The following is a 12,445-nucleotide window of genomic DNA, read 5'->3' as shown; positions in this document are numbered from 1 at the left end:
AAGAAATCTACATTATTTCAGTTGATTATCTAAGTTATGCCTTGAGATAATCAAGATTCTTGTCATAATCCCTTAAAAAAAGAAGAGAAAATGAAGCTCAATAGATAAACAAATTTCCAAGGTCACGTATTTAGTTGATTGAAGGAGTTGAGAATTCAGGGAAACTTTTTAAATTTAATTAGTATTTTTTTTTACTTGTCTCAATTTATTGGGCAAATATCTAAATTATTTAGGGCTATAGATTGCCACACTGTATAATTCATCCCCTCCAAGCATTTCTAAAACCAAATATTATGATACAGCAATGTATAGTGATCATACAAATAAAATGATGATGAAACGTTTGCTCAAGTTTCTAGTGCACAGCCCAGAGATCAGGAAGAGCTTGAGAGATAAGACAAATATCCTTAGAAAAGAGGCAAAATTTAGTTGTAATCATTGTTGCCTTTTTACCTTAGGCTTCTAACAGAGGCCAAATACTAGGATCATGGCATTCCTTTTGGCATGAGCCATCATGAAACCAGAATATACCATTTTAAACTGAGCAGTGAAAATGACACTCCAAATTCTTTCAAATACGAATAAATATTATAATATATTCTGAAATTCTCACTAGCACACAATGACCTATAAATTGACATAAATTCCATAAAATTCTACAGTCTTTCAGGTTTCTACCCCCTGCAGCGACTGCACTCACTAGAAATGAGCTCTAGCCCATAAGATTAGCAAATAGTTACGGGGAGAGCAGCAGGAGCCATCTGTTCAGACACGAGCACACACAGGGACAGTGCTGAAGGAGCAAGTGCCAAGGAAGGGAGGCACTTCCTGAACATCCTGCTGGAAAGCACATGCTTGTCTCTGGCATTAGGAACATTTGATCAGTGCAGACCTATTAGAAACCATTTAAATCTATATTTATCTTCATTAATATATCCCAGAAGACTTCAATATTCCAGTAAATGTTCAGTCTCCATTAGGATCTTCAGTTCATTGTGCAGAAGAATCAACATTATAGTCTAATGTTATTCACAGGATATGTCTGAATTTTTCACTTCATGACTTTTTAATATAAGAATAACATGGGGCAAAGTAGCATTCATTTCTTAATATTAAATCTATAATTCTTGCCAAACAAAAAAGAACCTACAACAGTTTATTACCATACTATTTTATAAACTTCAAAGAATATGATATAATACATATACCTAGCAGGTATTTAATAACTACCTTATCATCAAATGATCAAAGATAGAGCTTTCTAGTGTCCATTGTTCCTTTCTTTCATTGGGAGGGTTCTATCCACACTGACAAAGACCGCCTTGGAAAAGACTGTATTTTCTAGCCTTTTTGTAACTTGCTGTGATGAAAGGTTTTTTTTTTTTTTGCCGATTTTTACCAATGAAATTTGAGTAAAATTAGTATATGACATTTTTCAATGTTATCTTTAAAATAATTGGCCATATAGTCCCCTTTACCCTTTCTCCTTCCTGTAGCTGAGACAGAGGAAAACTTGGACCTGAGGTGGAGGCTGCATGCTGAGGATGGTGCATTTGCCTCCAAAGCCTTGAACCATTTCCCTCTGAACTGCAATTTGAGAGAGAAATAACCTAACTTTTTTAGTCACTTTATTCTGGGATATCTTGTTTCACCAGTTTTGCCTAACTAATACGGTATATGAATCACGTAGAAACACATTCATGAAAAGAATTAAATGTAAGTCTTTCTCCAAAATGTAATTCCTAAAAGCTGGAGCAAGGATAAAATTATGAATGATAATGTAATGCTTCACAAAGTAATTCCATTTACTACTATAAGAATAATTTATTTTCAATATTTCAATATTTGCTGGCAAGATACAACAGGCTGTTTTTTCCACTCATCACCTGTGTAACTCTAAACCCTACTAAAATTATCTTTATTTAAAGTGTTACATCTGTTAAATGGGTATAACAGCACTTAACGTTTATTTGAGGATTAAATGAGTATCTGGAGGTATCATTAGGTAGACCTTAGTAGCTTCATTTTACATAGAAGAAAATTAGAGTTCAGAGATTCTCTGGGATCCTCAGTAACAATCAGTAATAACTTGGTTAGCCTTTTCTAATGTATTATACTAAGGGCTTTACTTTCTCTCATCCTGGGATGTCTAGAACTCTAGGGATCTATGCACATATTCTCAAAAATATGGAATTTTTTAAAGGGACTCAATTATCACTCAAGTTTGAAAAGACATTTTACTAAGTAGGTTTACTGGTTGAAGAAATGATGTTTTCTGTATCTTCATATCTACCATTGTATTTAATGAATATTATGATATGTGTATAGTTAAATGAATGGCTAAAATTATATATTGCATTAAATACATTGCCTTTAGAAACTGACAGTCAGCTAATACATCGAATTATTTTACTCTGTGTATATTTTATAATGTTTTTGAAAGGGGTTTTGATTGTTAATTTAAAAAAAGATGTTAGTATTACTGTCTCATAGGCGAATAGTCTGGATTAAGTAGAGGTGAATAAGAGTCTGGATAAATTAGATAATTTAGCTCCATCTTCAATGAATTTTGCTTTAGTTTTGATTTTGTTATTTTATTTTGACATGTGCATAAGTCACTCAGTGACTCACTTACAATTCTTTAAATAAATATTCAATCTGAAGCATATGGAGATCTGTTTAAGCTATAGGGCAGAGGATAAAAAGATTACTGTTTTAAAATTTATTGTGATTATATTGAATTTTAATAGTTCATTTAACTCAGTATAATTTGTTTTTTAGATTACTAGATAATGGTTTTGGGGATAAGGCAGTATTTTATTCTCTTTTGTATTATTTGCATAATGTCTGGTAAGTGGAGAAATGAATAAATGAATGGATGGATCAAAGAAGGATATTTTTTCAAAATCTTCTAGACTTGTGTTATTATGTACTTCTTCCAAAGATGGATATGTAATAGGAACATACTCCTTTCTTTTCCTCACCCCACACTTTCCTATTAAGTTGGAGAGCCTTATGAATTAGTTCTTACAAAATAGTGTTTGGTCTACCATGACTGTGTTGTTTCAGAATCAGAGACCTACATTCACTGCCTGCTCAGGGAATAAAATCCCTTCCTCTCATGCACTTATATATACACTAGGTCCCCTTCCCTAATTATAAGTATTGGATTTTAATATGGACATTGTGTGCTGATAATTGGTTATGGAGTCTAATTGTCTGAACTAGGAGCAGGAAATCTCAAAATCTTGCCATACTTTCCTTATTCACAAAGAAAGATCAAAGCAAAACTTAAAATAGTAGAACTGTTTACTAAAGAAAACACTTAAAACAATTTAAAAGAACTTCGAAATATAGAAAGGCTTTTATACAAAAGGTTTTTGTACTGTTATTTCTTGCTCTTTTAATTTCAGTTGGCAACCTGTCAGAGACATGAAGAAATTCCTGTTTTTCCAAAATGTTCAGAAATCTCTATTTAAATGCATTTTATTAAAACGTTACGTTTAAAAAAAATTTGCACCACTGGATGCTGAATAAATGGTACTTAAAGATTATTTAAGGCAATCAATTAAAAATACGTTTTTCCATACTGGCTGAAACAAAGGACAATTATGAAGTCTGCAGATATGTGTCCAGAATGTGTTTTCATTTTCCTCTTTTAAGTGAGGTAGATTCATTTGGAATAGTCAACTATATACAATACTAAATGATTCTATATTATTTAGTGTATGCAATTCTATTTTATTTAGAAAGCAATTTCTGCTGATACAATGTGCCAGATAAGCAAAAGAGATTTTAAATGTTCAGAACACTAACCAGTATCTTATTTTGGATAAACTATCAGGAGGATTTGAAGGCTAGATGAAGCCACCTAAGTTTAAAAACTCTAAAGCTAGCATTTCAGGCCTTTTGTCCAAAGGCTATTCTAAATCACTGAAGTATAAAAGTTTACCTAAGAGTTTATGTGTTTTTGCTCTAAAGTTCTTTTTTTTTCCAGACCCTGACAGATGGAAATGTTCTCTAAGTTTCAAATAGAGCTTTCTATTTATAACCTAGGGAGTGTAATGGTTAGAAAAATGTTCATACTCAACAAACACTGCTAAGTTTTGTATGTTGAGATTGTATTCTGCAACTTTACTGATTTTGCTTATTAATTCTAATAGTTTTTGTTGGATCTTTAGGATTTTCAGTACATAGAATCATGTTATCTACAAATGGACAATTTGACTTCCTCCTTTCAAATTTAAATGCCTTTTATTCATTTTTCTTGCCTAATCGCTCTGGCTATGACTTGCAGTATTGTGTTGAATAGGAATAGGAAAGGTGGACATCCTTTTCTCATTCTAGTTTTTAAAAGAAAAGGTTTCAGCTTTCCTCATTCAGTATGTCATTAGCTGTAGGTTGGTTACATATTATCTTTTTTGTATTGATACATACTTTCTATACCTAACTTATTGGACATACTGCCCAAAGTAATTTATAGATTCAATGCTATCCCCACCAAGGTACCAATAACTTCCTTCACAGAATTGGAAAAATACATCTTAAACTTTGTATGGAAGCAAAAAAGAGCCCACATAGCCAAGACTATCCTAAGCAAAAAAAAAAAAAGAAAAAATACCTAGAGGCATGATGTTACCTGATTTCAAACTATATTAAAAGGCCACTATAATCAAAACAGCATGGTGCTTGTACCAAAACATAGATATAGACCAATGGAACAGAACAGAGGCCTCAGAAGGAATGCCACACAACTACAACAATCTGATCTTTGACAAACTTGACAAAAACAAGCAATGGGGAAAGGATTCCCTATTTAATAAATGGTATTGGGAAAACTGACTAGCCATATGCAGAAAGTTGAAACTGGATCCCTTCCTTACACCTTATAGAAAAATTAACTCTAGGTGGATTAAAGATTTAAACATGAGACCTAACACCATAAAAACTCTAGAAGAAAACTTAGGCAATACCATTCAGAACATAGACATGGGCAAGGACTTCATGACTAAAACACCAAAAGTGATGGCAACAAAAGCCAATCCTTTGGGTATATACCCAAAGAATTATAAATCATATAATGCATGTTATAAAGATGCATGCATGTGTATGTTTATTGTGGCACTGTTCACAATAGCAAAGACTTGGAACCAACCCAAATGCCCATCAATGATAGATTGGATAAAGAAAATGTAGCACATATACATGATGGAATACTAGGCAGCCATAAAAAAGATGAGTTCATGTCCTTTGCAGGGACATGGATAAAACTGGAAACCATCATTCTCAGCAAACTGACACAAGAACAGAAACCCACCACATGTTCTCGCTCGTAAGTGGGTGTTGAACAATGAGAACACACAGACACAGGGATGGGAACATCACATACTGGGGCCTGGGGAGTTGGGGGGTAGGGGAGGAATATAGCAGGGGGTGGGAGGATTGGGGAGGGATAGCATTAGGAAAAATACCTAATGTGGCTGACAGGGTGATGGATGCAGCAACCAGTACCATGACACTTGTATACCTATATAACAAACCTGCAGGATCTGCACATGTACCCCAGAACTTAAAGTATGCTAAATAAATAAATAGAAAATTGAAGAATATACAAAAGAATGGAAAGTTATCTCATGTTCATGGATTAGAGAATTAATGTTGTTAAAATGGCCATACTACCTAAAGTAATCTACAGATTTAATACATTTCCTGTCAAAATACCAGTAACATTATTCACAGAAATAGAAAAAACAACCCTGAAGTTCATATGGAACAAGTAAAGACTGAATAGCCAAATCACACCTGAGCAAAAAGAACAAAGCTAGAAGGAAGTCACTCCCTGGCTTCAAAATATACTTCAAAGCTTTAGTAACTAGAAGAGTATGATCATAGTCCTGGCATAAATACATATACGTACATATAGACACACATATACATATACATAGACAAGTGGAACAGAAGAGAGAGCTTAGAAATAAATTCACACACCTATAGCCAACTGATTTTCAACACAGACTCCAAGAACACACATTGGAGAAAGGACAGAGGACAGTCTTATCAATAAGTGGTGATGGGAAAGATGAATATTCACATGCAGAAGAATGAGGTTATATCCCTATTTCTCACCGTATACAAAAATCAACTCAAAATTAATTAAAGACTTAAATGTAAAATCCAAACTGTGAAACTACTAGTAGAAAACATAGGAGAAATGCTTTATGATATTGGATTGGTTAAATATTTTTTAAATTAGATCTCCAAAGCACAGACAACAAAAATCAAAAATAGACAAATTGGTTATATCAAGCTAAAAGCTTTTGCATAGCAGAGGAAAGAATTAACAGGGTAAAGAAACAACCTACAGAGTAGGAGGGAATATTTTCAAGTATACATCTGATAAATGAGTAATATCCAAAATATATTTAAAAAAACAGCCAAAAAAAAAATCCCTGATTTAAAAATTGGCAAAAGACCTTAGTAGACATTTCTCCAAAGAAGACAGAAATATTCAACAGGTACATGAAAAAATGACCACCATTACTAAGCATCAGGAAAATGTAATTTAAATCCACAATGAAATATCATCTTAGTCAATTGGAATGGTTTAATCCAAAAAAAGAAAAAAGAAAACAGGCATTGGTGAGGCTGTAGAACACTGGAGATTGATGGGATTGTACTCTGTTGGTGGGATTGTAAATTAGTACATCCATGATGGAAAACAGAACCACCTTATGATCTAACAATCCCATTACCATGCATATATATACAAGGAAATGAAATGAGTATGTTAAAGAGATACCTTCACTTCCATGTTGATTGCAGTACTGTTTATAGTGGCCAAGATACAGAATCAGTCCAAGTGTCCAACAATGGGTGAATGGGTAAAGAAAATGCGGTTTATGTACATGACGGAATACTATTAAGCCATTAAGAATTCCTATCATTCGTGAGAACATAGATGAACATAAAAGACATTAATGTTAAGTGAAATAAGCTAGATTCAGAAAGACAAATACTGCATGATCTCACTCATATGTGGAATATAAAAACAAACAAACAAAAAAAAAAAACAGGTGATGCAGAAGCAAAGAGTAGAACAGGGTTTACCAGGGACTGGGGAGGGGAAGGGAAATGGGACAGTGGGGAAAAGTTGGTCAATGGGTACAAAGTTACAATTAGGAGGAAAAAGTTTAGGTACTTTTTTGCACAGTAGAGTAAGGATAGTTAACAGGAAGTTACTGTATATTACAAAATGGCTGGAAGAGAGGCTTTTGAATGTTTTTGCCACAAAGAAATGATAAATGCATGAGATGATAGATATGATAAATACCCTGATTTGATTATTATACTACATATATGGGCTGAACATCAAATTGTGCCCCCTAAATATGTACTATGTGTCAATTCAAACAATGTTTAAAGGCCACAGTTGTATATGTTGGCTGATATGTTTTTAATAATCATGTTTAGAGAAGTTTTAAGATGAGTCTTTACTTAAATTAATTAATTGATTGATTGATTTATGTATTTTCTTTTTTTTTTTTTTTTTTTTTTTTTTTTTTTTTTTTTTTGAGATGGAGTTTCACTTTTGTTTCCCAGGCTGGAGTACAATAGTGCAATCTGGGCTCACTGCTACCTCTGCCTCCCAGGGGTTCAAGCAATTCTCCTACCTCAGCCTCCTGAGTAGCTTGGATTAGAGGCATACTCTACCATGCCCAGCTAATTTTGTATTTTCAATAGATACAGGGTTTCTTCATGTTGGTCAGGCTGGTCTCAAACTTCCGACCTCAGGTTATCTGCCCATTTCAGCCTCCCAAAGTGCTGGAATCGTAGGTGCGAGCCACTGCGCCTGACCGAGTCTTGATTTTAAAACTACATTCTGGGCTGAGTGCGGTAGCTCACGCCTGTAATCCCAGCTCTTTGGGAGGTTGAGGAAGGCTGATTACCTGAGGTCAAGAATTCAAGACCAGCCTGGCCAACATGGCAAAATCTTGTCTCTGCTCTAAAATATAAAAAATAGCCAGGCATGGTAATACATGTCTGTAGTCCCAACTACTCTGTATGCTAAGGCAGGAGAATCCCTTGAACCTGGGAAGCAGAGGTTGCAGTGAGCCCAGATCACCCCACTGCACTCCAGGCTGGGCAACAGAGCGAGACTCTATCTCAAAAATAAAAAAAAAAAAATAAAATAAAATAAAAATACATTCTGACTTAGATTCCAAAGCAGGGCTAGTGTGCCCTATTACTTCTCTCACTTTTTTCATTTGAAGGAAATCCCAGCTGACAAAATCAGCAGTCATTCTTTCTTTCTAGTGGAAAATGTGCAAATTGCAAGCATTCATCTCAGGAGGAATTAGCAAGTTTCCCAAGGACGGCTGACCTTGTAAATGGAAAGCCAAAATAACAAATAAATGTCACAGGTATTAAACAAACAAGCGAAAATCTCCTGAATATCTGAATTTTCCCACTTACCATGTGATGTCATTGAAAATTTGGCATCATTATTATTACAAAATATAATGATTCTTAATAGCAGAACAAATATTTATCAGTACCAGGTAAGTGTACTATTCCCATGATCATCAATTACATTTGTATATGACCCAATGTAATTAGTTTCCAGGGCATGTCTACAACGCCTAGCTAGTAGAGAAGATTCTAGAGTTATACAAAGATGAGATCCTCTATTTATTATTTTTGATTCTGTGTTTATATTCTATTTTTCTTGGTATACATATGAGAAAATGAACTCCCAGATACAGGTTTCATGCTCTCCCAGATAAACTGTTTTGTTGAACTCTGCTTTATCAGGTCACTGTGGTTTTGGTTACTGCTTATGTTTTTCAGATTGCCTAATCATATAGCCAGACTAATACAGCTGTGTCAGGTCAATTGATTTGGTTACTAAAGAAAGTTTTACACTATAGGAAGGTATTTCATATACTTCAATAATAGTTACCAAAAAAGCTTGCAACCTCACAACAAAAGCTTTTATTTAGGAAAAAGAAAGTCAGGCCTTTCTTATCAACACCAACCATGCACTATCATTTAAAACAGCTTTTTAGCACAGTGTTTTATTTTCTGCTCAATAACTGGTTTAAAATGTTCCTCAGCCTGTGGACCAACGACTCTTGATTAGCTGTGTCAGATGAGTCCTCTTAAAAACACTGCACAGTTGTACTTCAGTGCTTCCATTTTTGACATATCCTTTTAAGGGTTACACAAAGTCATCTGAAGAGGTTGATTATGAAGGAGGAGAAGGAGAGGAAAAAGGTTTTGCAAGAAGCCAGGGAATTTAATAAAGAAACAGCAGCTTAATGTGATGGGTCTGATCTTTTGAATGGGGGAACAGGGATGGAATTGGACAGCATTTTTACCAGTTTTATTGTTATTTTTAATGTACTAAATGACAATTTTGGCTGTTTAGGTAACTAAGTAGTAATTCTGCTTATACATTTTCATTGGAAAGTGAGTTACAGGTGAAAAAATTAATCTTAAGTTACATATGTAATCAACAGGGGTTTTTCCTCAGTTAAAGAAAAATGATATTGGAGGAATAATTGTACTAAAGAACTAGTGCTTTGAAAGCATCTTTTGCTATCCTGGTCATTTCATTAAAACACTGCACGGTGGCAATTATGCAAGTAAATACTCATTTTACTTCAGCTATGCTAAAGAAGATTTCAGTATATAACTTACAATTTTTCATTTGAATCGTATTAACTTTCAAAATCTATTCTCATCATGCTTCATTTTTCTCTTTCTCCCCTTTTTTTCTTCCTTTCATTTATTTATTTATTAATTAATTAATTTATTTATTTTTTGAGATGGAGTCTTCCTCTGTCACCCAGGCTGGAGTGTAATGGCGCAATCTCAGCTCACCACAACCTCTGCCTACCAGGTTCAAGGGAGTCTTCAGCTTCAGCCTCCCTAGAAGCTGGGATTACAGGTGTTTACCTCCATTCCCTGCTAATTTTCATATTTTTTTGTAGAGACAACGTTTCACCATGTTGGCCTGGCTGGTCTCAAACTCCTGACCTCAGGTGATCCTCCCTCAACAGCCTCCGGAAGTGCTGGGATTGTAAGTGTGAGCCACCACAGCTGGCCCTCCCCTTGCTTCTTCTCTCCTTCCCTCAATTCCATCATCTCTCTTCTGCCTCTCTCTTATTCTCCTTTTCTTTGCATTTCTTCCATTATATAAATTTAAAATCAAATAAAGAAGGTGATCCTTTTCAGAGCCTTAACCAGCATAATAGTCATGTGACTGTGTAAGTGAGACAATTTGATTTTTAAGTGATTTTTCCTTAGGCATTTCAAGTAAATATAACAAAAAAAATGCTAATATATGGCCATTTTACCTACGTTGTGTTCATATGCCTCTATTATCAAAGGAAAAATACATATACATATATATACTTTTTTTTTTTTTTGAGACGGAGTCTTGCTCTGTCGCCAGGCTAGAGCACAGTGGCACAGTCTTGGCTCACTGCAACCTCTGCCTGCTGGGTTCAAGCAATTCTTCCGCCTCAGCCTCCTCAGTAGCTGGGACTACAGGCTCGTGCCAAATGCCTGGCTAATTTTTGTATTTTTAGTAGAGACGAGGTTTCACCATGTTGGCCAGGATGGTCTCGACCTCTTGACCTCACGATCCACTCACTTCGGTCTCCCATAGTGTTGGGATTACAGGTGTGAACCACCACGCCCCACCCATATATACACTTTTAATGCCTAAAATAGTCCATGGCCTTGCCATGGCCTTACTAAAGGTCCAGAATATGTCTTGGAGCCTAAAGATAAGTACCAACTTATTTGCTGGGCTATGAAAGCCTTTAATGACTTGGTGTCTGTCTCCTGTTCACAATATTTGCAATGACTCCCTCATACACCCTGAATGAGAACCACACTGCCCAATTTGTCATCAAACAAGACAAACTCTTGTAGAGTAACGTGCCAGATTTTATACTGATATTCTTTCCTTGCTACTTTTCTGTTAGGGAAACATCTATTGATTTTTAAGACTCACCTAAAAAGAAAACCCTTCCTTTCCCCTCCAGAAAGACCAGCTGTTCTCTTTCAGCCCTGGCTGCCCCTGGCATTCGCCTGTATTCTAGCGGTTATTACTATGCAGCCTATGTGTCCTAAGCTGTTGGATGGCACGTATTTGTCTTGCCCATCCTTTTATTCTTAGTGTTTGAGCATTATAATGCCTGGTATGTAGAAAAGGGTTAATACATTAACTATTTATTAAGTGATTAAAATGATAACGACTGTCATAATAACAGACGTTTATACCACACTCACTAGATGCCAGGAACCTCTCCAAATACTTTAGTATTTTAATTCAAGAAACAGAATCCTTACAACAGCCGTATGTGGCATTTTTCAGATGAGAAAACTGATGCACTTATAGTAATTAATTTCCCTAAGGTCACACTACTAGTGAGATGAATCCAGCATTTGAAGCCAGACAGAATGCTTCCAGAAGCCAGATTTGTAACTCTCACCAATTCCCTTCCTGGATGAAAACCTTCAGTATCTCCCTATCTTTTACTGAATAAATTACCCTCTTATTAGCAGAGCAAAAAAGTCCTCTATATTTTATGACTCCTACATATATTTTCAGATACTTTTCTTCTGGATCCCCAAAGCCACTCTCATCTTGAAACATTTGTCATTCAGCTAACACACCCTGTTTTATCATGCCACTGTGTGTATATTTTTTCTCTGATTGCAAGGCTATCCACCCCAACCCCTGCATTTATCCGCCAAAAATAAAGCATTACCATCTTGTAAGAACATTCAACCATTACTATTTCTCAGATGACTTCCTAGACATTTCTTTCCTGAGATTTATACTCAGTTCCAAAATGTATGAAGAAATGCTGATTGGACAGAGGAAAAATTAAGAGCCACTGTTTATTTATTGTAGTATGAATAGATGAAATTACTAGAATCAGAATTTGGAGAGACAAAACTGGCACTAAAATGTAACAAACCAAAAGAACAAAATAAAGACTTGCTTTGTGCCAAACTGCAAGTTCCAGTAGATTTCCTTTGTTGCTTTTTGGCTTAATTTATTGGCAATACAAATTTTTATAACAGGTGTGTTAAAGTAGCAATAAAGATCAAGTTGTCAACATACGGTTTCCTATCTGGATAGTTTGTGAGATTAATGCATCTGCCTATGGTTTATGCATTGCCAACTGCAGCTCCACAGAAATGAAACGTCATGAGCAGCAATGTGTGCTTTATTACTTAGTTTGTGGCCTATCTTTGGACAGGACAGAGAATCAATGTCCTTCTATTAGTTTCCATATTTTGTTTTATGAGTCTCATCCCTGAGCAGTCTGGTCATTGATGAATACCTCATGCTAAATAGCCAGTAATCTGATGGGGAAAGCTGGGAAATAAGTAGAAAACTAATGCCAGTGTGAAAGTAATTACA

General features: G+C 35.2%; 1 long non-coding RNA gene across 1 annotated transcript in view; it reads left to right on the top strand.

Moving 5' to 3' along the window:
• The window catches only part of LOC141580936 (uncharacterized), a 134,016-nt gene extending 123,647 nt beyond the window's left edge, over nucleotides 1-10,369 (top strand). The window contains exon 3 of the long non-coding RNA XR_012513361.1: nucleotides 9,993-10,369. This is a non-coding gene — a long non-coding RNA (uncharacterized LOC141580936). The remainder of the gene's footprint in view (nucleotides 1-9,992) is intronic.
• The last annotated feature ends 2,076 nt before the right edge of the window (nucleotides 10,370-12,445 follow it).

This window comes from Saimiri boliviensis, chromosome 13, assembly GCF_048565385.1.
Source record: "Saimiri boliviensis isolate mSaiBol1 chromosome 13, mSaiBol1.pri, whole genome shotgun sequence".
NCBI lineage: Eukaryota > Metazoa > Chordata > Mammalia > Primates > Cebidae > Saimiri > Saimiri boliviensis.
This window is presented reverse-complemented; position numbering and strand designations above follow the sequence as displayed.